Here is a 27,912-nt window from a genome sequence, read left to right as displayed (position 1 = left end):
AAAAATGTTTTCTTTATTTTTTGTGTTTGTTTTCTATGTATTATTTGTGTAAAAAGTATTAAAACCTATTACAGTACAGTACTATATAGCCGATTGTGTTAGTTGGGTACCTAGGCTAACTTTGTTAGACTTACGAACAAATTGGACATATGAACGCACTCTCAGAACAGAACTCTTGAGTATGTAGGGGACTTACTGTAATTTCAATCAAGACCCCAGTGCCCATGTGTCTTAAAAAAAAAAAAAAAAAAAAAACTTCTGACATAAAAACCTTTCTTTTCAGTATCTCAACCTAATCCCCTCCAAGTCTGGAGCCTGGTAGCCTAGGTTACTCCACTTCTGACCCATGAGGTTTGTCCTGTACTCAAGAAGAGAGCTGAGGGGCTGAGACGGGAGTGCAAAGAAAAGTATGGCAAGACAGTGTCAGATATATTCTTGGAGAGCAGTTCAGACACCTAGTTCGGACCACAAAGACAGGAGAACAGATGGCCCAGCACGGACAGAGCAGCAGACTCAGACTGTGCAAATAGAAGCCATCGAGTCAAAAAAGCCAAAGGAACAAGGGTGATGGAGCGCAGATCTCACGCATGTTCTCTGCCGCCAAACTGATACCCAGAGGCCCTCCGCGTGAACGACTAAGGCAAAATGGACCCCACAGCTACACGGAGTTGATGCAGGACATAACCCTGGGATGACATCCTGAATGTGTGTGGTGGGTTAGATGATAGCATAAAAGAACACCACGCTTCTGGCCATAGTCAGCCCTCGGCAGAGAGCAGCCTTCAAGAAGCAGCTGCAAGGAGCCTGAGAACAAAACTGGAAATGCCTGTTGTGAAGCCTTGACAGGTATTAACAAAAGAAAATGTGTATCTGCATTTGTCAGTGGTGTGTCAGCTAGCTTTTGGCAGTCCACCCTTATGCCCAGGAATTATTTTGTGTTTCTCGTGTAGGGCAGATACAGTCCTCAATTAACTCCCCAAGTGCAACTACTCCACATAGGAGAGAGGAGTGGCTTTCCCCTTTAAAGCGGCCCCGTCAAAAATTCTGTGAAAGAGAAGCATGTTCGTTTGGATTGAAGGACCATTCTGCCAGGCTCATTCAGCACACTTCTCTGGGCAATGGGATTCAAGTGAGTTCTTTCTGAACAGGGCACACTGTCCTCAGAGGAAAATACGATGGAGAATCCATCTTACCAGTGGGAACGGCAGAGTCGTGTGAGGATGGTGTGGAATATATGGCCTTCAACATGTGGAGATGTTATCTAGGCTATAAATCTTATGTTTTCACAGGATGCCCTATTTGTAACACGCAGGAAACTACCTGACAACTTTAATGGAGAAGTCTAGCAATATTGCAACATTGTATCCCATAGTTTTACTTTACCTTATAAAGCACTAATTATTTAATTACAAATCTTGGGGGAAGTGCAAAATTATCTCTCAAAAGAGCATCCCCTTGGGTATGAAAGCTCCAAATTCAGCAAGACTTCCTCTGTGATTTGGGATCTCTCTCTTGAATTCAGTCCCTAGAAATAAGGTTAGCAGCTGGGAAACAAGCATTGAAAGCCTGGTACGCAGGGCGCTGCAGTGGAACAATTTCCTTTTCTATTCCAGTAAACACTGTTGTGTACTTTAGACCCAGTATTGCTAGTTGGGTGAATAATGAATGCATGCTCAACTTTCCACTGCAGGAAACTCTGCAAGTGTCAATGTGGGTCCATTCCATGTGTGTCACTAGAGCTGGCGTAAGCCCATGGCCATGGTGAGGCATTATTTCCATTGGAACTGATGCCTGCACCAGCTCTCGGAACTGGGCAGTATTCCCACTGCAAACCAGGGGACACAGAAGAGACTGAGACCTCACTTAGAAGGTCGCCTCCCGTTTCTCATCTTTTAGACTGACATGCACTCTGTTGGTGAGGCTGTAGTGAAACAGGCATTCTCACTTACTGATGGTGGGTGTACAAACAGTTCAAGACCTTTTTGCAGGACAATAAGGCAATACCTATCAAAATTTTAAATGAATTTTCCTGCTAATCCAGCAATTCTGCTTCTGAGAATAAATGTACAGTAATAGGTAGGTGCATACGTACAAAATGATGCATACACAAGGTTATTAACTGCAACAAGGCATAGAATAGCAAAAATACTAGAAGGAGTCCCATTTCTAGCTAAAGGAAAGTATATAAACTATAGTGCATATTTACAATGAATTCGTGCAACTGTTAACAAGTTAGCTCCCATATACTGAAATGGAAAGCTCCCTGAAATATACTGGTAAGTGATAAAAGCAAGATACAAATCAGCAGATGTATACATATACACACTATCTTTTGTTTTAAAACTGGGGGAATATAATAATATTCATATTTACCTGTATTTCCATAAAACACACTGTATTCACATAAGACGAATACAAACGACCACCCACAGATGGTATGTGTCGGGTGGGGGTACAGGTGGGCATGGCACAGGTGGGGCAGGAATTCTCAATGTAGACTTTTTTTTAATATATATCTTTATTGGAGTATAATTGCTTTACAATGGTGTGTTAGTTTCTGCTGTACAACAAAGTGAATTGGCTATATGTATACATGTATCCCCATATCTCCTCCCTCTTAAGCCTCCCTCCCACCCTCCCTATCCCACCCCTCTAGGTGGTCACAAAGCACTGAGCTGATCTCCCTGTGCTATGCCGCTGCTTCCCACTAGCTATCTATTTTACATTTGCTAGTGTATACATGTCAATGCTACTCTCTCACTTTGTGCCAGCTTTCCCTTCCCCCTCTGTGTCAAGTCTGTTCTCTATGTCTGTATCTTTATTCCTGCCCTGCCACTAGGTTCATCAGTACCATTGTTTTTAGATTCCATATATGTGCATTAGCATATGGTATTAGTTTTTCTCTTTCTGACTTACTTCACTCTGCATGACAGACCCTAGGTCCATCCACCTCATTACAAATAACTCAATTTTGTTCCTTTTTATGGCTGAGTAATATTCCATTGTATATACGTACCACATCTTCTTTATCTATTCATCTGTCGATGGACATTTAGGTTGCTTCCATGTCCTAGCTATAGTAAATAGTGCTGCAATGAACATTGTGGTATATGTCTCTTTTTGAATTATGGTTTTCTCAGGGTATATGCCCAGTAGTGGGATTGCTGGGTCATATGGTAGTTCTATTTTTAGTTTTTTAAGGAACCTCCATACTGTTCTCCATAGTGGCTGTATCAATTTACATTCCCACCAACAGTGCAAGAGGGTTCCCTTTTCTCCACACCCTCTCCAGCATTTATTGTTTGCAGATTTTTTGATGATGGCCATTCTGACCGGTGTGAGATGATATCTCATTGTAGTTTTGATTTGCATTTCTCTAATGATTAGTGGTGTTGAGCTCAACGGAGACTTTCTAATACTATTTTGATTTTTGAATCATATAAATAAATTATCAAAAACTTAAATTAAAAATAACCAATCAGGGGCTTCCCTGGTGGCGCAGTGGTTGAGAGTCTGCCTGCTAATGCAGGAGACACGGGTTCGAGCCCTGGTCTGGGAAGATCCCACATGCCACGGAGCAGCTGGGCCCGTGAGCCACAGCTGCTGAGCCTGCGCGTCTGGAGCCTGTGCCCCGCAACGGGAGGGGCCGCGATAGTGAAAGGCCCGCGCACCGCGATGAAGAGCGGTCCCCGCACCGCGATGAAGAGTGGCCCCCGCTTGCCGCAACTAGAGAAAGCCCTCGCACGAACCGAAGACCCAGCACAGCCATAAATAAATAAATAAATAAATAAATAAATAAATAAATCTGCCTGGATATTTAAAAAAAAAATAAATAAATAACCAATCAAAAAAATGTTTAACCTAGTGGCTTTGCTTTTGGCACCAAAAAATCTCCCACACTGCTCTGATGCAACAGACACTCAAGAGATTTAACCAGTTCTAGGTCCTGGTGGTGACTAAAACCAGAAGTCTTGGGGGGAACCATCTCAATTTCTGGGACATTTCTCTGGAAACCAATCTAATGTGGGACAGTTGGATATAAAGGACTGTCTCTGGGGCTGGGGACTGAAGACCTGAGTTCTGGCCCGCCTTTCCCACCTGCTATTTAGTTGACCCTATAAAATGGCTGGTAACTGGCCATTTTTTACCAACAAATTGGGCAAATTCCTGGGTGAACCTTCATGGGTGAGCCAATTCAAGGACTCCACTGCCTCAGCTCTGTGACAGAAGGAGGATTAGAGTTCTCAGCCTGCCTGTCACAGCGTCATGCCAAGGGTTACCAACACACAGAAAAGGGCTCTATAAACTCTAAAGGGCAACCCTATAAACAACCTTTGTAAAGCACAACACCAAGCTGAGGGGTGACCATGACCAAACACAGAAGGAGAACGAGACCCATTCCCAAAAGTCTCTGAGACACTTAGATGGTGGGGAGGAAAGAAAACTTCCAAAAGATGGCATCTAAATGTAAACAGAACACAAGAGCAGGATGACAAAGAAAGACTCTGAAGATTAAGACATGTGGTTAAATGACTCCATATGTGGTCATCTGCAATTGAATATACTGCAAATTCTAGAAGCCTTAACAGGGAAATTAGGGAAACATATGTGGAGCAAACTTAAAGGGTACAGACCTGAATACAGATGCAAGATCAATGTCAAATGAATGATCCAAAAGGATGGCCCTTATCCTTGCGATCAGTGTAGTTGTTGGAGCCATGTGCCTGTCATATATAGGTAGGCCTCCAACCTTCCTCCAAAATAAAATGCAAACTTCAAACACTTTTGAAAATGCTCCCTAGGGGACCACCTTTTACCCCAAATTTAGAAATGGTATAAAAAACACTCTCTAAAAAGGCAAAAAAAGAAAAAAAAACCCTCTCACAAAACAAAAAAAAAAAAAAAAAAGAAAGAAAGAAAGAAGAAAACCTTCTCTTCTCCATACGTATGATCATCTGGAAAGCAGATCTCCCTTTAAACGGATGGTCAAAGCCGGACCACAATGTTAAACTCATCATGAAAACCCAAAGGTTGCTTCTCTCACCTTCTTGAAGTGAAACATTCCAAGAGGTAGGAAATAACCACAGGAGGAAGTTCACTGTTGGTGCCCTAACTTGGTACTGCTATCTAGACACCTGGTCTGGAAACCAGAAGTCTCTTTGGAACTCAGAAGAAAGCGAAGAACTCCTTTCTACTTTGGTTAAGGAAGGTCCTTGTGAAAGGTGCCTGGTTCCAATTGGGTATAAGTGGTCTAAACCGTACAATGCATTCTGAGACCACCACTTAATGACTTTGATGGACCTTGCTAAGAATCTCCCAGGCCACTTTGGGTCAAATGCAATGTCCTCTCACTTTCAGCTTCATGTTTCAGTTGGCCATGCTTCCTTACAGAAATTTCCCTAGGAGGCTTACTATCCTATATTATTTCCAGTCAGAGTCTCCTCTTGCACAAGAGGCTTAAACTAACTCTGATTAAGAATCAGAATGTGCTCTATTTTAGTTAAGGATTCATTTATTCATTCGGCACAGGTTATTAAGAACTTACCAAGTTCAGATGTGCTTTGCTTTAGGAAAATCATTTTCAAGGAAGCTTCATGTAAAGCAGGAATAATTAACCTGGTAAATCTTAATAGATTCTTCAAGTGGCTGAATCCTGAGTTTAAATCCTCACTGATTTTCAAATACAACAAGAAAATCAATTATGGAGGTGGGCACGCTCCCAGCTGTCAATAGCTTTCAAGGGAAGTGTTTCAATGTGGCTCCAAATGGTCAATATCGTATGGTTAATCATTTAGTTGGAGATTCACAGATCAAAAACAATTCTTAAAAAAATGTTTACAGGAACACAGACAGGGACAATGAGCTAACACCTCCAAGGTGTATGTCAGTGTCAAGGATACAAGCTCATGTTTCATCAGCAGAGCTCTGGTCACTGGATTGAAGTTGAAGGTCATAACCGGCTATGTTTCTGTCATTTCCTCATGTGAAGAAAAGTAAGTTGTAGCCCGTGTTTATTCCACGAGGAAAAAAAACCGCACAAATGTTTTTAAAGCTACATTTTGGCCTCTTCTCCCACCAGAGCTGCAAAGGTTGCCCATCTTTCTGTGGCTGGGTTATCTGTGAAGGCCTTGTTTGGATGTCAACTTGTCAAACGTATTGTTTAGAATGACTATGACTTAGTGTTCTCCTAAAATTGACTTTTTAACTTTTTGTTCGCTTAATAGACATACTCTGAGCACAGATACTGGGGACACCAAAATGAATGAGAGAATCCCTGCCTTTGGAACTTCACTGTTAAAGGGGGCGGGGGATGTAGAACAGTTTAGACACGTGAGCAAACAATTACAGTTCAATGCAGAACACGCTGTAAGCATCCTAAGCAGGATAATCTAGAGTGTTTTTCTAGACTAAGACATCACATCCACATCCTAGCAGAGAACCTGATACAGAGAAGCCACCCAATAATGTTTTAATAGTTGTGCAATTATTGCTTATATAATTAACTATTAAATTGTTAGACAGAGACCATGGATGACCCAGGAATCCAGATAGGGCAGGTTTCTCTTGGGCAGGAGTCTTTCTAGAGGAAGTCGAATTCGAGCTGGGCCTTAAAGAATGAGTAGGACTTAGATGGATGAAAGGAAGAGAAAGTCAATGAGTAAACAAATTAGCCTCCAAAGATTACAACAAAAGAGTTCTGGTCTTGTCACCGTTGGTACAAAGTGAAGCAGATTTAGGCGTGGAGCATGCTGATACAGTTTTTAATTGTCTTGACAATAAGTCATAAAAGGTACTCTTTTAGGGCTGGAAAGCACCAGTAATAACAACAGTGGCTGAAATTCATTAAGCATTTATTATGCCAAGCACTGTTCTGAGGACTTTACATGTATTAACACACTTAATGCCTACCACGACCGTGTTAGGAGGTTGAGGCACAGAGACTGGAAGCAGTTTGTACAAGGGCCTAGACCCTGTAAGTAAGTGGTGGTCTTGGAGTCCAATTCGACGCGTGGGCCCGGGAATGCTGTCCCAGGCCTTCTGCTGTCACACGGAAGCCTGCAGTTAGGAAATATCCTTCAAGTCAGAAGAATATCTTCAACAGGCCTCCCACCTCAAAGCTTCTGAATTTCTGATTATTTACAAGGCTGCAAACCCCTTCTAACCATGCTCAAATCCAAGTATTTGGATGATGAAGTAAATGATGTCTTTTTAAATTTATTTGGTTTCTTGGGCTTCCCTGGCGGCGCAGTGGTTGAGAGTCTGCCTGCCAATGCAGGGGACACGGGTTCGAGCCCTGGTCTGGGAAGATCCCACATGCCGCGCGGCAACTGGGCCCGTGAGCCACAACTGCTGAGCCTACGTGTCTGGAGCCTGTGCTCCACAACAAGACAGGCTGCGACGGAGAGAGGCCCATGCGCCACGATGAAGAGTGGCCCGCACTCACCGCAAATAGAGAAAGCCCTCGCACAGAAATGAAGACCCAACAGCCAAAAATAAATAAATAAAGTAAAAAAAAAAAAATTTATTTGGTTTCTAGTTCAGCAACTCTTAAACCTCCTGCACATCTGAACCACCTGTGGAGGTTTCTAAACATAACATATGGCCAGGCTCTGGCCCAAACCCACGAATCTCAGGGATTAGGACCTGATAGCTGTATTTTTTTTTTAAGTTTCGAAGGTAATTCTGATGATCACCATCTTTAAGAACCACTGCTCCATGGTATGCTTTCCAACAGTTCACTTACAGGACCCTCGGCTTTAAGCAAAATTATAACTAAGAAGCTCAAGGAACAAGACATATCCTTTTTCTCTTTTTTCAAGAATTTTTTTTTCTTTAAAAAAAGGAAACTAAATTTAAAAACTCCTTAGAGTAAACATTTTTTATCTTCCCATCATCATCTTCTTCCTTGGCACACAGAAGGTTGCCAATCTCTTCTCTAGAGAGTGGACACTAGGCCAGGGTGACGACACTGGTCTCCATCTGTGCCGGGCACCCACATTAACGCATCAAGGGTGAAATATGGTTTCTAACCTGAATTCTGCAGTTCATGGTGTAGACAGCCAGCATGATGGTCAGAGGGCTGGATTAGGAGAAGTCATGGAGCTGTAATCCTTGCTCTGGTTCTATAGCTGTACATCTTGGATCAAGTTATTTAACTACTCTAAGCTTCAGTTTCCTCAACTGTTATATAGGAATAATGTCTGCCCAATTTTTTCAAAGGGTTATTTATAGGATCAAGTGGAATGAGACGTGTATGCATTTTCTTAATGTACGGAGCACTATACCTTTGGACAAGGTTATTACCGAGGTATGCAATCTTACCTACATATGACAATAAAATCATGTAGGAATGTTAGTGATGACAAACCAACTGATTTTTGGTCCTAGTACCAATTGTCTACTGGGGCACTGCACTAGGGCAAGTCGTCAAAACCTCTGATATTGGGGCTTCCCTGGTGGCGCAGTGGTTAAGAATCCGCCTGCCAATGCAAGGGACACGGGTTCAAGCCCTGGCCCGGGAAGATCCCACATGCCGCGGAGCAACTAAGCCCGTGCGCCACAACTACTGAGCCTGCGCTCAAGAGCCCGCAAGCCACAACTACTGAAGTCTGCGTGCCTAGAGCCCGTGCTCCGCAACAAAAGAAGCCACCGCAATAAGAAGCCCACGCACCGCAATGAAGAGTAGCTCCCGATCACCACAACTAGAGAAAGCCCGTGCACAGCAATGACGACCCAACACAGCCAAAAATAAAAACAAATAAATAAATTTATATATATATATATATATATATATATATGTATATAAAATCTCCGATACTGCTTGGAACAGTGATGGCGAGGGTTCCCCTAAATTCTTAGATGAGACTAACTCTGAAGAACAATCAGATGCTCTGGAATAACAGACACTTCAAAGTTTTAAGAAAATCATTGCCAGGGATGTGAAAACCAGAAAAATATACTGGTATTTTAGGAAGAACATTTTAAAATAAATTTTATTAATGGTGATAAATTTCAATGATTAATAAAATCTTGAAGGTAAGGTCACCTTGCGTTGCTTCTCAGCCATTACACGTCTAATTTCTAAAAATTATGCAGTGGGGAAAATTTCACATACCCGTATCTATGTTACCAAGTTACCATCCGTGAATAATTTAAACAAGGGGATGAACACAAGTCTAGATGCAAGAGAATGGCCACAGGAATGGGCAGGAGGACAGTCATTTTCATGAAGGAAGGAAGGAAGATTTAAGACTTTGGGATTTCTACTTATTGATTTTTCTCTAGAACAACAGTTTTCCAACTGGGTTTTGCAGACAAGAGTGTCAACAGCCTTCTTGCAAGGGGCTAAATCGAGGTCAAGGAGACATGACGCTGATGTTCCCACCTGCAGTTCAGCTAACTCAGCCCTGCTTATTTTTGTTTTACACATTGGGGTTTTAAGTAAGATTGTATTACAGAAAAAAAAAAAAAAAGTCCTGCAATGTACTTATTTACATTTATACCACTAATTTGGAGGTTAGAGGACCTGTGTCTAACCCTCTGATTTTGTCTCAAAGAACAAAGAATGAATGGAATAGTCCTGGCACTATTTATTTATGGCTTATTCTTTTTTTATTTATGGATTTATGGTTTATTCTGATTGCCCTGCTCAGGAGTGAAGGAGAAGGTTAGAAACGTGGTTATAGGTTTGGTATTAGAAGGAAAATGGGATCTATTACCACTTCCTGATCCTGTGATTTTTTTTTTTTTTTTGAGATTCACAAGAGAATATGTGAAAATTTGCTTCCTTGTTCAGTATATCAAGAAGCTAAACATTTCTGAGTTGATGGTGCCAAACTGTGCTCTAGTTCCACATATTTACATAATCCACAAATACTACATACGGATTCTTATTTATTCCATGTATTTGAGCAAAAACACCTCCTGACTTCACAGTGAAAGGAGACCACCCAATGGATTGAAAAGTGGTTTTAGGAAACTCTTAAAAAAAATTACCATTTAAGCATGTTATTGACTAACGTTTAAAGGCAATATAGTACTTACTACATTGATTTTTCCTTCTTTTTCTTACTCAGCATAATCATGAAACCAGCTTCTAGTAAATGGAAGCATTTTCACATTTTTAGTTTCTTTAGGGGGGAAACACACAGGGTTTATAAACACTGCCAAAGAAAAGACACATTCTTGAATACTAAAAGGCCCAAACATGTCCTTGTAAGTACGGAAAAAATCCATCATAGCATCAGTGGAAATGAACAGCATCTTTAGTCCATAAGTTCTCCTTCTACTGTGGCTTCTACCAGCATCATTACAAGAGTTCCTCTTGAGGGCTTCCCTGGTGGCACAGTGGTTAAGAATCCACCTGCCAATGCAGGGGACACGGGTTCAAGCCCTGGTCCGGGAAGATCCCACATGCCACGGAGCAACTAAGCCCATGTGCCACAACTACTGAGCCTGCACTCTAGACCCCGCGAGCCACAACTACTGAAGCCCACGCGCCTAGAGCCCATGCTCTGCAACAAGAGAAGCCACCGCAATGAGAAGCCCGCGCACCGCAACAAAGAGTAGCCCCCACTCGCCACAACTAGAGAAAGCCCGCGCGCAGCAACGAAGACCCAACGCAGCCAAAAATTAATTAATTTAATTAATTAAATTAATTAATTTTAAAAAAGAGTTCCTCTTGAAATATCCTCAAATAATAGCAAAATGTTTAAGACACGAACAAGCATTTTTGTTGCCTTAATTTGAACATGAAATGATACCTGATTGTTATATATATAAAAAAAAGATCAATCTCTTAAAAGTGACATAAATTCTTCCAAAATATTACAATCCATAACTGAAAATACAGGATGGGCAGGAAGTTCTGAAATGACTCAGAGAATTTGTTCAATAGATTTTTAAAATACTCTTTTGAAGTGAGTATATGAAGAGGTAATGGAAGACTCACCTGGCAGAATCAATGGAGTTCCTTATCAAGGGGCACCTGAAGATGGATGGATCCATCCAGCCCAGTGCCTGGCGCCCACTGGGCACTCAATTAACACTTGATGAATTAATAAATAAAAGATTCATTCCCTGCGTGTAATACTTTTACTTTTTTTTTAAAGAAAAGCTTTGAAACAGGAGAAAACATACATGCAGCCACATGAACTATATATAAAATATGTGATGCTCTAAAGGGGATGTAAACAGTAAACTGCTTGCGTTGATGACCGACAATATGAATATTTGAAAGCAGTATGAGAGACCGTGAAGAATAAATATTCATGAGTACTAGGAGTGGGCCATGCAACCTAGGGTCTAAACTTGCATTTTAATGACATCTCCATGTTGGTTAATCTCCAACTGATCTACAGAAGAGCAAAATAAGTTATAAAAAAAAAAAAGTTAACTCCATCCATGTTGAAGCCTGAAGGGGAGGGGTCCACTGCTTTGACAGTTTACATTTAAAAAAAGAAACTCTTTGGAAAGCTGAGGATTCTGCAGTTCCCAAAAGGGGAAGGTGAATGTTGAGCGTTTTTTTCAGTTCAGTTGCTGAACTCTCTAAAAAATCTAATGTCAAAAGCTAATTTCTTAAGCAATTTGGGCATGTGAATCTGATCAGGACTCTTTTTAAACATTCCATTCTGTCTGATCCAAAGGAAAAATAATTACTTTTGTAAGCATGAAAAAAGTAAAAGCCCAGCACTTTGCAAAGAAATGGGAAGGATCTCTGATGCTCAATTCATGATATGGCCCCTATCTCATGTAGAGGATCCAAAGACAGAAATATATGATCGTCATTAGGACTGTATATGAACTCAAAATAAGGAGCATACTTATGATATGATCAATATATTTCAAAAACTTAGGAGTACAAAGGTACTTCAGAATATACCTAACTCTGACCTCCCATGTTAATAGCTGTCCTTTCTGAATGGGTTTCAGCCTCTGCTTAAACATCTAAAACAGGAAACTGATCATATTCCAAAGAAGCTTCTTTTTTTCTTTGTTAGATCATAATTCCCTCAACACAGTGCTTTGTATGCAGTGAGCCTGCAATATTTGCTTAATTAAATGGAACTGAAAGTTCTTCTAGATACTACACACAGTGCCTAAATTATATCACTGGTCCAAGACCTGTTCTTTGGGGCAACATAAAAAAAACCCTCTCCCTCCTCCATGTGCCAGTTCTTTACACTCGTGAAGACTGTCCTCTAAATTAGGACATCAAAAACATGTCACACATGCTGCCACTGTAATCCCCCAGCCGTGGCGGGCAGAAACAGTCAGAACATTCTTTCTCATTGAGCCTGGACAGCTCCAGATTTCTTCTTAACCCAGCCTTCCAGGTACCTACCATCATGTGATTTAGACTACCTAAGGGAGAAAGAATACATTCACCATTCCAGTCTAAGTTTTCTTGTTCCCCAGCCACCCATTCCAAGTTCCCTCAGCCATTCCTCACTTGCCAATGGTTTCCAACTTCCTATGCATCATGATCACAATGATCTCAATATACACCAATTTGTCGATGCTGTACCTAAAGCAACCTATTTCAGTTCCTTAAACTGAAGACATTCCATACATAGTCTACTTTAGAAATGGGGGGAAATTATTAGTTTCTCCATTTGCGTGTTAGGCTTCTACTAGTACAGACCAAAACTGCAATAGTTTTGTCCAAAGCCCCCCACCGCACACCAACACACACACACCACTGGCTCCCATTGAACCTGCGGTCATTTAAAACATCTGAGTTTCCTTTGTACATTCTAAGTCAGCCCCCAAAACCTAGTCCCAACTCCATATTCTCTCTATTTATACAGTTGACTTTTAACCTAACCACAGTATTTTACATTTAAGTAAATGTAAATGATCCAGGTTCTATCATCCAACAGAATGTCTGCTGGGTTTATGTTTCAAAATGATAAGCCCATCATCTGTGACTTCAGATACATTATCAGTTAGTGTGTGAATGCTGGATGTGCTTTCCGCATGTTGCATAAGAGAGAACACCTTCACCAGTCTGGTCTAGGAATTGGCCTGGAACTCCACCAAGCATCTCTGCCCGCAGCATGAAGCAAATTTCTCGGCCTTCAGATTCTGCATGATGTAAGAGAAATTTACCTGTGTTTAAAAACACTCCCCATGATTCAAGAAACAGATGAACACGTGAAAAGATAGAAAAACTTGTTTCGATTTGAGCACAGGTTCTGTTTTCAAAAGCAGAAAGCAAGTATCAGAAAAGGCAGCAAATGCTGATGGTAACAGCTCCAAACCAAGAGCGATTAGACTAATCCCATGTGGCAAAAATTTTATTCAAGGAGTTTCCCTCTATCTTTCTCTCTCCCTCTCCTACCGCACCCCCATCTCTCTCTATATATGCATAAGCTATAGATATATAGCTTGCTTTTTTAGTAATTTTTTTCCTGAAAAGTAAAGTTTTCTGCACCTGATTGCTTCTATGCATGACACAGACAATATAATGACTTTCTTTGGTTAACTGCTTACCAGAAATTGGAACAAACTTAACATACACCGTTTTCCATTCCCTGAAGCACAATGACTGGCATGGCCACCAGTACCCCAAAACTGAAAACATTTAAACGAAAATCCACCAGTAGCTTTATAGTTGCTACTGTCTAAATTAGCTCTAACATTTCATATGTTCCAAACGTGGCAACTTTACGAGTGAGCCAAACTGTACATAAGAAATTTTAGAATTAAGCCAACCAAAGGACAGTTATAATACATACTAGAAAAACAAAAATATTATTACATTTATTTCTTCCAATTTCTGCCTCTCTGCCAGCAAAACAAATACACATTTTTCTACAATTATAAAGTTTCTTCATTGCCCACATTGCTAGTCAGAATCTGAGACAACTATTAATCAATCTATTTGTTCATTCAACGATATTTGCCTAAGTGTCTCTTCTGCTACCAGAATCATTTTGGATACTATTGTGGAAGCATGCAAAAATGAATAAAATGCAGATTTTGTCATCAAAGAATTTTAAGCTAATTTGTAATTATTGGCTCCTGGCTCCATTACCGGTTTTGATGCTGGCTCAGATGTACATCTTTATTTATTCTAAGGTTGAGGCAACTCTTAAAATTGCCTTCTCCTTGTCCTTTCCCCACCTCTTACTTTTTTGGTGTTTAAAGTCTTGCCACATACATGACCCTTTATTTTACTCTTAATTCTTCTCAAATCATTAAAGTTAAAATGAGAGCACAGATCAAAGACATTCTTTAGGTCTCTCTACTTTATTTATTTGGTGTTATTATATCTCAGAAAGGGCAATGGATTGCCTGTAGCAAGTAAATAAAATCAGAACCTTTGTACTCAATGCTTCAGCATATATCCTTGAAAATAATAAATGTTAAAAAGGAGGCCAGCCCTTATTCCCGGCAGGTTATTCTACATTTGGCTAATATTAAAATGTTAAAAGGACTTAGTGTAGGTATTGAGGTATGGGTATGGATCTGCCTGTTTTAAAATCTCATCTACAAGCCCAAGTGCATCCTAAGCCATCCCCTCCCTGCCCCCCCGCACATACACTCACCAAATCCGAATAGGGTGGCAAGGCAATCCTAGTAACTTGTAGCCTTAGAAAATGGCTCATGTGGCAAATAAGCTGTTTGGCTGGTAAAGCTGGTGATTTTGTTCTCTAGGTGGCGCTATTACTTCAACTTTTGATGAGTTGCTTAAATTCCTTGAAACTGTCCGTTTAGTTTTTCCGTTTCCATCCCATAAATCTTAATTTTATACATACTAGTTGTAATTAAATGAAAGATTGCCTTCTAGTTTGATTTTAATAAGCCACTTGAAGTTAAGTGATTTTTCTACCATATGCTTTTACACATTTCCTAGTTATGCTGTCTCAGATTTAAAGAATCTTCTTTTGCCTGCCTCATCCCTTTAAAATAAAGGGGCATGTCAAAAACACAGAGGGTCGTCATAAAGCTTCAGTCAGACCAAAGGAACCAAGATGAAAGCACATTTAAGAGCTACTAGGTTCTGTGAGCTTTCAAAATCAAGACATTACTACCGTGACAACCAATGAAAAGTTCTTTCAAGTGAACCTCTGGGGAAAACTGCATAACATTCGTTATTCTCTGGGCTCTTTGGAAATAAACTTTTATTTTATTATGGCTGTCACTGAAGCTTGTGAATTGACTTTGCTTACCCCCAGTCACTCTCCTGACCTACACCCAGCCCCCAATTCATCTAATGGAACCATGCTCAAACTTTAGGTAACGTATAGATGAGATATCAAGGCAATGAGTCACTTCTTAGCATCCAGTATTACTGGGTCAGATTTGTTTCACCAAGAGTATAAGTGTCGGGCTTCCCTGGTGGCGCAGTGGTTGAGAATCTGCCTGCCAATGCAGGGGACACGGGTTCGAGCCCTGCTCTGGGAAGATCCCACATGCCGCGGAGCAACTGGGCCCGTGAGCCATAACTACTGAGCCTGCGCGTCTGGAGCCTGTGCTCCGCAACAAGAGAGGCCGCGATACTGAGACGCACGCGCACCGCAATGAAGAGTGGCCCCCGCTTGCCGCAACTAGAGAAAGCCCTCGCACAGAAACGAAGACCCAACACAGCCAAAAATAAATAAATTAATTTAAAAAAAAAAGTGTAAGTGTCCCAGAGTTTGTACATGAATTTGAGTACTTTCATTTAAACATTTCTTATTCATGTTTTTCTTACAGAAATAAGAATACCTTCCAGTTCACTTAGAAAACATGCCCATTTACCACTCCCTCACTCCAAAAAGTTTTCCAAAGTCCATATATTAGTGAGCTCCATTGTTTCGTGTCTATCATCAATAATGATTCCATATATTTAATAAATGGGTCCATGACTTTTCTAAGGCTTTAGTATAAGTATTCTGGAAAGTCAGAGATGCATTTAAAGTATAAAATGATTTAGGATTAAGTAATTCTATGCCTTAAGTGGAAGTTTAAGGAGACTTTGAGGACACTTGTCTAAGCTTAAAAATACCAATGCCGGGCTTCCCTGGTGGCGCAGTGGTTGAGAATCTGCCTGCCAATGCAGGGGACACGGGTTCAAGCCGTGGTCTGGGAAGATCCCACATGCCGCGGAGCAACTAGGCCTGTGAGCCACAACTACTGAGCCTGCACGTCTGGAGCCTGTGCTCTGCAACAAGAGAGGCCGCGATAGTGAGAGGCCTGCACACCGCGATGAAGAGTGGTCCCCGCTTGCCACAACTAGAGAAAGCCCTCGCACAGAAACGAAGACCCAACACAGCCAATAAATAAATAAATAAATTAAAAAAATATATATACCAATGCCTTCCTCTGTTTCCTAGGGTTAAACCCCACATACAAATGACATACGGATTTCATTTGCCAACATCAATTATTGTTTGACATTACTCCATCCTAAACAGAGTAAATGGATGCAGAGTGTAACCACGAAGTTCACTCATTCACTTTTTGCATGCCCATCTGGGCACGTTATTCACCCTAACAAAGAAAACTTATCACAATGCAATTTAACGTTCAAATGACTTCCTCCTCCATTGAACAACAGCCAGCTGTTTTAAACCTAGAATTCCCCGGAATTCTCTCCTCCGTTCCTCTATTAAAATGCAATTCACAGCTTGAGATTACAGAGGCTGCCAGTGGCTGAAAGGCTGCACTAGACGGTTGAGAGTCCTTCAATTAAGCAGCAATTTTGCAATTAGTGAAAACTGAGTGCTCCGTAAGAATTGTTTGACAACAAGTTGAGACAAGTTAGCAATTACCCTATTAAAGGATATAGTCACATGCTTTGGGCTAGGCTAGGCTAGCCGCCTCACACAAATCTTCTACACAAGGAGATGAAAGTTGAAAATTATGTTTCAACCATTAAAATAAATTCAGTATTATGGACATCTGAAATAGCAGTGCTTCTCATTTTAAAAGGTACTCAGAGTTGAGCTTTCATATATTCAATACTTCTCCACGCTGTTTTCATTCAAGCAGTCTAAAACCGTTCTTCTGTCTACTCTGAGACTAACCTCCAAAACCTAAAATGTTAATCAACTACTAGTATATGACCTTTTCCATTGTGTACATCTTCAATATTCTTGAAGCTCAGTAGAAGATTAAGTCTATGGTTGAGACCCAAAGCTACTGGCTGTTACAGTCCACAAATTCACTACCCGTATGTAGGGGCTGTGGATGGATGTGTGTGACCCGGGTTGGGGGGTGGCGGAGGTGTTGGATATTTACAGAAGGTTCTAAAGACAAATGTACAAAAACATAAACAAGCTCTTTGCTGTACTATCAGGTGGGTGTGCTCAGCTTGCTGTGTGTGTTTTAAGTTACAGACCAGAGCTATTTGTTGAAAAGAAATGAGATTATCAATCATCTGCCTTTTGACTACTGAAAAGCTGGGACTCGTAACCATTCCAGGAAGAAGAGAATAACTTACATTCTAATGGTGCCCCTATTAAACAGGAAACTCAAGGATTTTGAGCCAGGATTTTAGAAATTTGCATTATTTACAGGACTTCCCTCTCTCCTGGTGAATCAAAATGAACCAGCAATATTCCAGCACCTTCCCACCCCTCTGTGGCCATTTTGAGATTTAGGCAATTAACTTACATAGTATAAATGAATCATTTGAGGAGATCATTGCATTTTAGGCAAATATCCCTTTCTTAGTTCCTTCTGTTTGCAAGTACAAGTTACACTTATTGAAAAGGCATCCTAAAACAGACTTCCTAAATGCTTTATTTTCTGGATATTCAAATGTTGACCTGCTATAAATCTCAAAAGACCTTAAATATCATCTTAAAATAAACAAGATTTCCAGTTACTAATTCAGCTCTGAATAGGCAATGAAAGGCTCCAAAGGTATGTGAAAAATTACTCTGTTATTTTCCTTTTAAAAAAATGTGATGTCTAAGTGTGTCTGCAATGTTCTAACGCTTCAAAACATGTACGTAAGTCTTGTTTATCTGGAAATCATTTCTTTCTGCTTATATCATTCATAAATAGAAAACGTTCTGTAATGACTTAAAATAGCTCTACATAGTGCTTCTCCTGTCATAATACTTAGTACCGGTCTATATTTACCAACATTTATCACATTTTGCAAAATAAAGTGGAAAAAAAAAAAAAAAAGACAACGACTTTATGGCCCTGGAATTCCAGTAAGGGTGACCAATGTGTTTTAAATTCCAGTAAAGGTATGGTTACATTTCAACAAGTGTCTCTTTCCTTTCTCTTACCTCCACTGTAAGTCCAGCAGTAAACTTACAGAAGAAGAATCTTAAGCAAGGTATTTGCAAAATCAAGGAACAGGAGTTAGAGACTGTTTTAAAGGGGTGTGGTTCCCAGGGTCTAAACTTTGTGATCTATTACTTATAATAATAATAATTTTAGGTCAGTCTATCTATCTCTTGTAAAAATAAAATACAGTGTGTGTGTGTGTAAAAAAAAAAAAAAAAAAAGAAAAAGGGAAAAAAAAATAATAATAATTTTAAGTGCTACATGCCATAATCTCAGAAACCTTCAACCTAAAAATAATGTAAACATCGAGGGGTCCCATGTTTAGATGAATTAAATCTGTAATTATACCTCAATAGATTAAAATGCAAAAAATATAAGTATATACAAATATACTTTTTTTTTTTTTATGGCTGTGTTCAAATATACTTTTAAATATACTTTTAAGCCTCTGACTTTATAACGAACATATATAATATAGATTTTTTTTTTTGGATAAAATTAAAGGAGAAGGGGTATTTTCCCAAAAGTCAAGCCAATTTGAAGGTCTCATTTAATAACATTATACCCTATTAAAAATCAATATGCAGTCTTATATGCAATGAAAAATCAACGTTCCCAATTACATATGGCTTTGTTTTAAAAGATAACTGTACTAGAATTAATAAACACTCAGAAATATGCTTTTCTTTGCTTCTGGCCAAGAACATTCCTGCATTCTTGTCAGAAAACGTTCGCTGTTTACTGCTGACGTAGAGATGTAAGCATTAAGATCCCTGAAGGACACTAAAATGAGATCCAGGAATCCCTAACACACCACTAACCGTAGCCTGTCAAAGCTCCCCCAGCTCAAGGAAAACTTTTGGCATTGGAGCCAAAGAGGCGCGACGAGTCGAAATTCATCCGAGTCGGGAGTCAGCAGCGTCATTCAACAAGTCCCTCCTACCAGCTACTGAAGGGATTCCGCAAAGCCGTCTCTTACCACTTCCCCACCCCCAGCAGCTGCTCGGGGCAGCTTGGCCGGCAGAGGGCACCCTCTACCTTCCCTAGCGCCTTTCTCCCCACCCCTCCCACCTCCTTCGGGCCCCTCCAACCGAGTCCCTCCGCCCCGCTCCACCCGCAACACACAAACACAGCATCCTCCGACAGTGACTCTAGCTCACCCCAGCAGCCCCAAGGCTTCCCTTCCCTAGGGGTGCCACCGGTCTGCAATTCCCCTTCTCTTGCCCGTCGAGCAAAACGCCTCCAACCCTCAGCTATTTCTTTCTAGGCACGGCTCACTCACCCATTTCCTCTTCCCGGCTTTGCATCCCCAGAGACCTACCTGAGTCACAACCTGTCCCCCCCAATACACACACACATCCCTCCCAGCCCCCGAAAGTCAAAACTTTTTACTTTCCTGGAAGGTGCCTCAAGGGAGGGGCACGGGATGGAGAGAGGTGTGGGCACAACTAGCCCCGGAGTCCCGCAGCCCCTTTCACGTCCGAGCTGCAGCAGTGTATCAAGTTTCCCGAGATAAACTGGTACTGGACCTGGATAAGTCCGCTTTGATCTCAACTCCTGGGGAGCAGGTGACAATGTGCAGCCCGGCTGGAGCCCCGGACGGGGATGCGGGCTGAGGGAGCAAGGGGCCCCCCGAAATCTGCGCGGGGACCGCCCAGCCCATGGGAAAGATTCCTATCTCAGCCCCAAGCCCGTCACCTCAGTCGGGGCCCCCGACAGCTGGCGCCCTAAATCGCTCTCACGACCTCTCCTCTGCTGGGGAAGGGTTTCGGGGGACCCCGGGGCGCCGTCTTCTCCCATGGCGCAGCTCTGCGTCTCCTCTTGGCTTTCTCTTCCCCACTTCAGGGCTTCCCGGCGTCCCTCTCCCTCGGGGAGCCGGGCTGCCCCTCTGGATCGTGGGGTGGGAGGAGAAAGCTCCGCAGGAGCAACTCAAAGTCCCCCCTTCTCGGGACTCGTGCAAGGGACGAAAGGAGGAGTTCTGGCCTCTTCCAATAACTTCGGCCCCCCCCCCGCCCCCAAGCCAACTTTCGCCGGCGGACCGGCGGCTCCCGCGCCAAGACCCACGCCCGATGCTCGCCTACCTCGGGGTTCACACAAAGCTCACGGGTCCCCGGCGGCAGAGTCACATCGTTGGCCCGCTCCTGGCCCCTGCGCCGAGCCCCGGTCCCCGTCGCGGAGACGCTCGCCGCCGGCCCCACAGCAGCGGGTGGCAGCTGCAGTTCAAGCGTCTCATCAAAGCTTCGCAACGAGGAGGTGGGGGGCGCGCCGGGCCGGTTCCTCGGCCCCGCCCCGGAGCCCGCGGCGCGACGGGGTGCGCGGGACGGCGAGCGGGCGGGTGCGCCCCGGCGCGGCGGCGACGGGGACCCAGAGCTCCAGCCTGCGCCTCGAGCTCGGGTCAGACATTATTTAGCTCTTCGGTTGAGCTTCGATTGGTCAAACGGCGCCGCCCCCCGCCCTCCCCCCTCCGAGCTCGCCCGCGCCACCGAGACCCGTGCGGGGCGGCCGCTTAAAGGAGACGCCGCGCCTTTCCCTCGCCCCCGCTCGGCCCCCGGGACTCCCCGAGCTTCCGGAGCTCCCCGGGCCCGCGCGCCCCGTTCCTCCAGTCGCTGGGGGCCCGCGACGTGGCCCCGCAAGCCCCGCGCCCGTCCCTGGGGCGACTCAACAGGACGCGCGCGCCACGCCCGCGGCTCTGAGAGGCGACCTAGCCCCCGCCCCGGGGAACCCCGCGTCCCGCGCCCTCCGCGTAAACCCAGGCTGTGCGCGCCGGGGCGGGAGCTAGCGAGCGCGAATCCGGAGCCCCCAGGGTCTTGCGCCCCTCCTCGGCAACTCCCTCCGCCCCATCCCGGCACCCAACTTCTGTGGGAGAGGGCGTGCGTTTCCCGGCCCATGGACACACCTTCCCGCACCTTCCCGCACGACGGAGCTTGAAAACGCTAGCACACAATGAAATCGCATGGAGCATAGGGGCTACTGGTTTACTCCGCTACCTTAAACACGCCGCGGCTTAAACAGAGTTCGTGCACTGACCTCTCCGGAGTTTGCCTAATAGGAATTCAATCAAGATAATAACGGCATTTTTTATTAATGAACGCCCCCAGATAACGTTACACCAAGTTACTTGCTCCAGCCAGGAAGCCGAGTCAATGACAGACCTCACTCAAGCCACACGCTTTCTAGCCGACCAGAGAACAACGGCAAGAGAAAGAAAAGAAACCCACCTTATTAGTCACTACTTGTCAAAGTAAACATCAAGGCAGCTGCTCTGGGGAAGACTTCGGCCCCGAAACTCCCAGACTCTATTCTTTTTTCACGTTCCCTTTGGTTAAAAAGAAGTGGTAGGGGGGAGTCTTTGGTGCCCGGTATGTACTCCTTCTGTTCTGCAGCAAAGAAGTTAAATTATTGATAGTGGAAATTGCATGGCGGAGGTAATACTCGCACCCCCTGAGCGAAGAGCTCCATTTGATCTCGGCAGAGGCAGGGAGATTTCATGCTAGCTCGCCTGGGGGAGCGGCTGCGCGAGCAGCACTCTCCGGGTGAATGGGAAAGTGGGTGGGAGTCCACGAGAGGGCTCCACGGTGCCTTGACGTGCGCTGTCATATGATACCTCCGCTGCCTCGAAATAGACACTCTAGTGCACGAATTACCAGAATCAAAATTCAGCGCATTTAAAATGATACATCTTTTATTAGAAGGGTTCCGTTAAAGGGCGTTGCATGGTTCTGCAGATGTTTTCACTTCCCTCCCTAGCAAACTTACACACATAAAACAACCCTTTAAATAAAGAACCTGGGCAGCAAAGATAAATAAAAAGCCTCTGCTTTAACGTGTGTGTGCGTGTGTGTCTGTGTGTGTGTGTGTGTGTGTGTGTGTGTGTGTGTCTAGGGGGTGGGCAGTTGGCTCAATTAATCCTCACCTCGCGCCCCTCCCCCCGCAGCAGAAGAGCAATCTTTAGGATTCTTAGTTGCAGGTAGCCGAGACCCTTGGAGAGAATTTAAGTGGCTAGGGTCCAGAGGACCATTTTCATTTTGCCATTGGACGAACGTTTTCAACCGTCTACCTAGGTTCCTGCTTTAAAGCTGAATTTTCTTCCCATTAGTTCGACCGATTCGTAAGCACTAGGACAGACCTTGAAATTTAGAATAAGGAACGGAACAAGACCCCAGCATTTAACTTGGAGTCCTTGGACCTCCTCCGAGCATAAAAAACCACCTGGGTTGCCTATTAAAATGCAGATTTCTCCTCCTGAAATTGTGATTTAGTAAGGGCGGGGCAGCGTCCAGAAATTAGCATTTTAACAAGCACCTCTAGCGATTGGGAAGCAGAAAATCTGAGGTTACACTTTGAGAAACACTCTTTCTTAAGAGATGCATAAATGAGTGTCATAGCAATCTCCCATTCCCCCCAAATTTGGTAGGCAGTTTTATGTGTATGTGCATTTTTTTCTGTAATCTCAAAGGGGTTTGACCTAATAATTGCTAAGACTCACTGCTTTAAAAATTTCTCTAAACAGTCCAACATTAATTTGGGGAAAGGGAAAGATTTATAAACAGTTTCCTTTCCTGGACCCTCCTGTGGTTATCAAGAATGTGCTGTTGAACTGAGTATATAATATCATTATACACTCGGTTCAGTTTACCTAAGGGTTTACAGTTAAAAAAATGAGTGCACTTACTTATATTAGCTGTTTTAGAGCTCCTAAAGACCAGTCAAAGAAATTATTATTCCTATTTTATAAATGAAAACCTGAGGCTCAGTGCCACACAATAATTTGCCCAAGTTCACACAGTTAAATGCCAGAGATAAGACTTTAATAAATCAGGAACTCTAGCTAGAAATATCCCTGCCTCTCTCCACCCCCAATAAAGGGAAGCTGTCTGTTTCTTAGAAGTGTTATCAGGATGTGTGATCTTTCAGAGCCTCTTTGCAAACTGTTGGACTGAATAGTCAAATTATTCAAATACATGCATATTCTTAGAGTGTCACACATTTAGCTTTGCACCTCTATCAACTTGAGGGTATACATGACCAATACAAACTACCCTACAGCACAGATGGTGAAGTATATTGTGGAATATTTAATGTAAGTGAAATAGACTGGCTAGTTGGAAGCAATGAAGGACAGAGGCCAAGAAGCCCAGCCTGGCCACCTCAAAGAACCTCTGAATTGATTCCCAGGGGTGTAGGCTGAATGCAGACACAATTTCTTTTAATATGGCAAAACAATTTGAGAGGCTAGATTATAAATTTAAAAAAACAAAACTTGTACTGATTTATAAAGTACTGGAGGAGCCCTACCCTAAGATTTTTTTTTTTAATAATTTTATGCTAACTTCAAACCAGTGCTTACTTTCCAACTTTAAATTTGCTTGAAAATGAATTATTTCCCCAGGTTTTTAAGCTCATTTGTAATTTAGTTCCTTCCTGAAAAATACCAAGAATCTTAGGTATTTAGTTCCTTCCTGAAAAATACCAAGAATCTTAGCATATCAAGAATCTTAGGATTCTCAGTGCTGCTGAGTGAGAAGTTATAGCAAATCTATATGCTAAATTCACGTCGCCATGTCAGCATTTCTGCTGAAGGAAGGAGTGTCCTTATTTCTGAGACTCTGATTGTATCTATGGCCAGTCTTCTTACTCCTACTCTCCCTTGATGTTATACAGATGGATATATCTTTACTTTCCAGTGTGTGGTGCAGTTTTACTGAGGAAAAGACAGACGAATCAGAAATGTCAGGAATATTTAGAAATAAAAGAAGATCAAATGCCAATTCAGATAAACCCTCTAATGAATCAGACCTCTGGACACTTCTGAGCATTTCCAAACTTTCTGATTTGTGATTATGGTGTTACCAAAACAATAAAAGCCCATACTTAAACCCTTGCCTATTTGCCTTAAAAATACATCTTACATTTAAAAATGACACCAAGGTAAACTAAAGTTGTACCAGTGTCTTGAATGGAATTCTGAATAATTTTTTTATTTGTTTAATTCAGGTAGCATATAGAGATAGTGTTAGAGGTCTAAGATCAAACTTTTTACAAAATCATTTTCCTATTGTGATCACAGGTGATGCTGAAAATATAGAGCACGTATTCCTGACTCTTCTTAAAGACTGGTCTCTGACATGATTGCTGTGTTAGGAGCAAAGATTCCAAGTTTGTGATCTGAATATTTCCTCAATCACCAAAAGGAGGAAAAACTTCACTGCTTGAAAAGAAAATGCTCCCTGGGGCTTCCCTGGTGGCGCAGTGGTTGAGAATCTGCCTGCCAATGCAGGGGACACGGGTTCGAGCCCTGGTCTGGGAAGATCCCACATGCCGCGGAGCAACTGGGCCCGTGAGCCACAACTACTGAGCCTGCACGTCTGGAGCCTGTGCTCCGCAACAAGAGAGGCCGCGATAGTGAGAGGCCCGCGCACCACGATGAAGAGTGGCCCCCACTTGCCACAACTAAAGAAAGCCTTCGCACAGAAACGAAGACCCAACACAGCCATAAATAAATAAAATTAAAAAAAAGAAAAAAGAAAATGCTCCCTATTTCACTTACAAAATTAATTTTGAATTAGTCAAAATCCCTATTTATTTTTGGTTATGGTCTAATACTATCCTAACACAATGTTCTAGAAGGACAAAGGTCAAGGAGAAATTCCCATCTATTCTTGTCAGGAAATGTGAACTAATCCTCATTACCCAAGTGGGAACAGAGGCAGTAAGCTCAGATTTGACATTGACATATTTTTTCTATTAATAATTTTAATTGGCTGAGGTCAATTCTACTATCACTATAAGCATTTTATGTTTATGTTTACTTAAGTTTCCTAGTTACTCCTGCCTTCAGTCTTCCTTGCAAAAAAAAAAAAAAAAAGGTGTTCAGAATCAAATGAATGGACCTCAAAAACTGCTGAAAATTGGAGTAATTAGCATAGGGAAAATAATAAGTAAACAGAAAACTCTCCTGCTGAGCAGAGTGGCAAAGACGTCAAATTCATGATTTCAAAGCCCCAATCTAATGCCAAACTGTCACTCACAATCCTCCAAATTATTGAGTAAGGCCCGTCCTGAGAAAAATCTTAAGGGAGGAATAAAATCCCAATTCATTAGATGGTACCTTAATATGAGGTGTACTTCTTGTCTGTAAGCTTTTCATAAACCATAAGAATAGCTGTGTGCCGTACTCAAATGTGTCCAAATTGGTTAACACCTGTTACAGGAATTATGTAACCAGGCATGGCCTTTAGTGGCAAACCAAAGAAAGGAACCATAGTAAGAAAATGTCAGAAGGGCCAAGATTAGGAGAGTAGCACAAGAAGGTCAAAAACTGATCCCATCTGGGAATAATATTTAGTTGGATCAAAAAAAAAAACAAAACAGCATAAAAACCATTATGAAACAACTAACTCCCAGACATACGAGAGTCATCAACTTGTAGCCCTCCGAGTTACCAGATTTTCCCTGAGAACATTTAAAAAATAATAGTGAGGAATAAATTGGTTTACTTGTTATAATGTTTCTGTAAGCATAGTCAGAAGGGATGTGATTGAGGGCTTAGGACAGAAGTTAGAACTGACAATGGTAGCTGACTCTTTGCTGGTTTTGCTGGGAGAAGAGCCAGGAGATTTAGCAAGTTTAAACCAAAGGGTTTCAGGACATTGAATCAGATTGTAAGGAGCAGATTATATTTTTGAGAACCAACTATTTAGGCTGTGTGATGATTGGGGTGAGAGATTTCCTACTGCTAAATTTTGTACTCTTCATGGAGAAAGTTAGCAACATATGCAAAGAGATAATTTAGAAGAAAATAATTACTGAACTTCCTAAAGTCATGTTTTAAAAATCACACTAAGAATTTGGCCTATTTTTCCATGATTCTGAATCTGCACAGTGCCTATGGTGAATTTTTTTTGGAGGAAGGACCCAAGCAGCTTGTGATGCCTTGTCCGAGTCCTCTGGATAGCCCAGGCCTGGTGGGAATAAAGTCCTCAACGGCACACATGTGGCAGCAAGGATTAGGCTTTAGATTTGTCTCACATGTGGAATCATTTGGAAACCTCTAACACTCTTGACCTTTCTCAACTTCAGTTCATTCGGTTGATAAAAACTTGCTGAGCACCTACTGCCAGCCAATGCTCTATGGACCAGAATCCAGGCAGATGAGTAAAACACATTTCAGCCCTTTAGCTGCTCAAATTCTAGACATAATGTTTGCCTTTTAATCCATTGGGCCACTTGTGAGTTAGTTAAGAGTAGGAAATTATGCTTTGTTTGGTTTTGTTTTCCCTTGTCATGGGTTTAGTGTATAGAAGGATGACCATCAGCATGACCCTAGTGGCCAAGGGGTAGCAGTGATGGACAAGAAACTTGTTCCCAAAGCTGGAGGGACAGGGACTTCCCTAGTGGTCCAGTGGTAAAGAATCCGCCTTCCAATGCAGGGGACATGGGTTCGATCCCTGGTCAGGGAACTAAGATCCCACATGACGTGGGGCAACTAAGGCCCCGTGCCACAACTACTGAGCTCGCGCACCTCAGCTAGAGAGCCCACGTGCCGCAAACTACAGAGCCCATGAGCTCTGGAACCCGCACGTCACAACTACAGAGCCCATGCACCCTGAAGCTCGCGTATCACAACTAGAGAGAGAAAACCTGCATGCCACAACTAGAGAGAAGCCGGCATGCCACAATGAAAGATCCCGTGTGCCTCAATTAAGACCCAACGCAGCCAAAAATAAAATAAATAAATAATTAACTAATTAAAAAAAAGAAGCTGGAGGGGCAGCTAGCAGCTGGGGAGGGCCCCCACTGGTTGATCAGTGCCCTAGCCATCTTTGGTTAGCAGTGTTTTACAGAAGGCAGACAAAGGATAAGGGATCAGGGGTGGAGGTAGCGGTAGGGAGAAAATGAGACATAGTTCAGGAAAATAATTTTTCTAAATATGATTAGGTAGACTTATAAAAAGATCGATCCAGAAGGGATCTTATGAGATTATCTCATCTTCCTCACTACACATAGGCCTATCACCGCAGACCAGGGAAATAGACTACACATCCTTCTTCTGAGGACCTAAGAATCCAGCCATTCTCGAGCTTGGAAGTTCCCACTTGTAACACATTTTTGTTCTTGTTGCAATTTATATTTTATTTCATTTCATCCAACCTTAGTGAAGATGGAGAACAGCTGCTTCCTAACTTTCTTGTGCTATTAAGTCACCCCTCAGCCTTTTCTCGTAGCGAGAAATCAGATCTCACAAACTTTCTTCATAAACTCCAACTTCCAATCCATTAATCATATCCTTTGGTCCACCCTGGATCTCCTCCAAGATCTCCATATTCTTCTGAAAATATGGAGACCCGTATTAGACATGTCTGTGAAATTATCCAGGGCTCAGGAAACACTGGAGTCATGAATTATCTGAACACAGCTGTTGGGAAAAACTAAAGGGAAGATTCAATAAGAATGACAAATCCTTCCCTTGCAACTTGGAGACAGAAGTGATTGTTTCATAAAAGACGAGCCCTTATGTCAAAGCTATATATTCTATCCTTAGTTTTCAGATGAAGCATTTTTCAAAAGAAACAGATCTTTAATAAGACATTTTGTTTTTACTTCTCAACAAAATTGTTTAAGAACAAGTAATTTTTCTGTTCTCCACTTAATGTCCCAGTTGTGCACCTTTACCTGATA

The 27,912-nt window shown here is 42.4% G+C and overlaps 1 protein-coding gene across 4 annotated transcripts in view; it reads right to left on the bottom strand.

The window, feature by feature from the left end:
* The window catches only part of BDNF (brain derived neurotrophic factor), a 59,596-nt gene that overhangs the window by 17,509 nt on the left and 14,175 nt on the right, over positions 1–27,912 (bottom strand). The window contains exon 1 of one of the 4 annotated variants that reach the window (XM_007180992.2): positions 21,453–21,759. The exons of 2 other annotated variants lie outside the window; for them this stretch is intronic. The gene's annotated coding sequence lies outside the window, so the exon portion shown is untranslated. Of the gene's footprint in view, positions 1–20,315; positions 20,588–21,452; positions 21,760–27,912 lie in introns of those variants that run through there. One more of the 4 variants, XM_007180994.3, reaches the window with a different exon arrangement.

This window comes from Balaenoptera acutorostrata, chromosome 9 (assembly GCF_949987535.1).
Source record: "Balaenoptera acutorostrata chromosome 9, mBalAcu1.1, whole genome shotgun sequence".
NCBI lineage: Eukaryota > Metazoa > Chordata > Mammalia > Artiodactyla > Balaenopteridae > Balaenoptera > Balaenoptera acutorostrata.
Note: the sequence above shows the minus strand (reverse complement) of the source record. Positions and strands in the feature narration are given on the sequence as shown.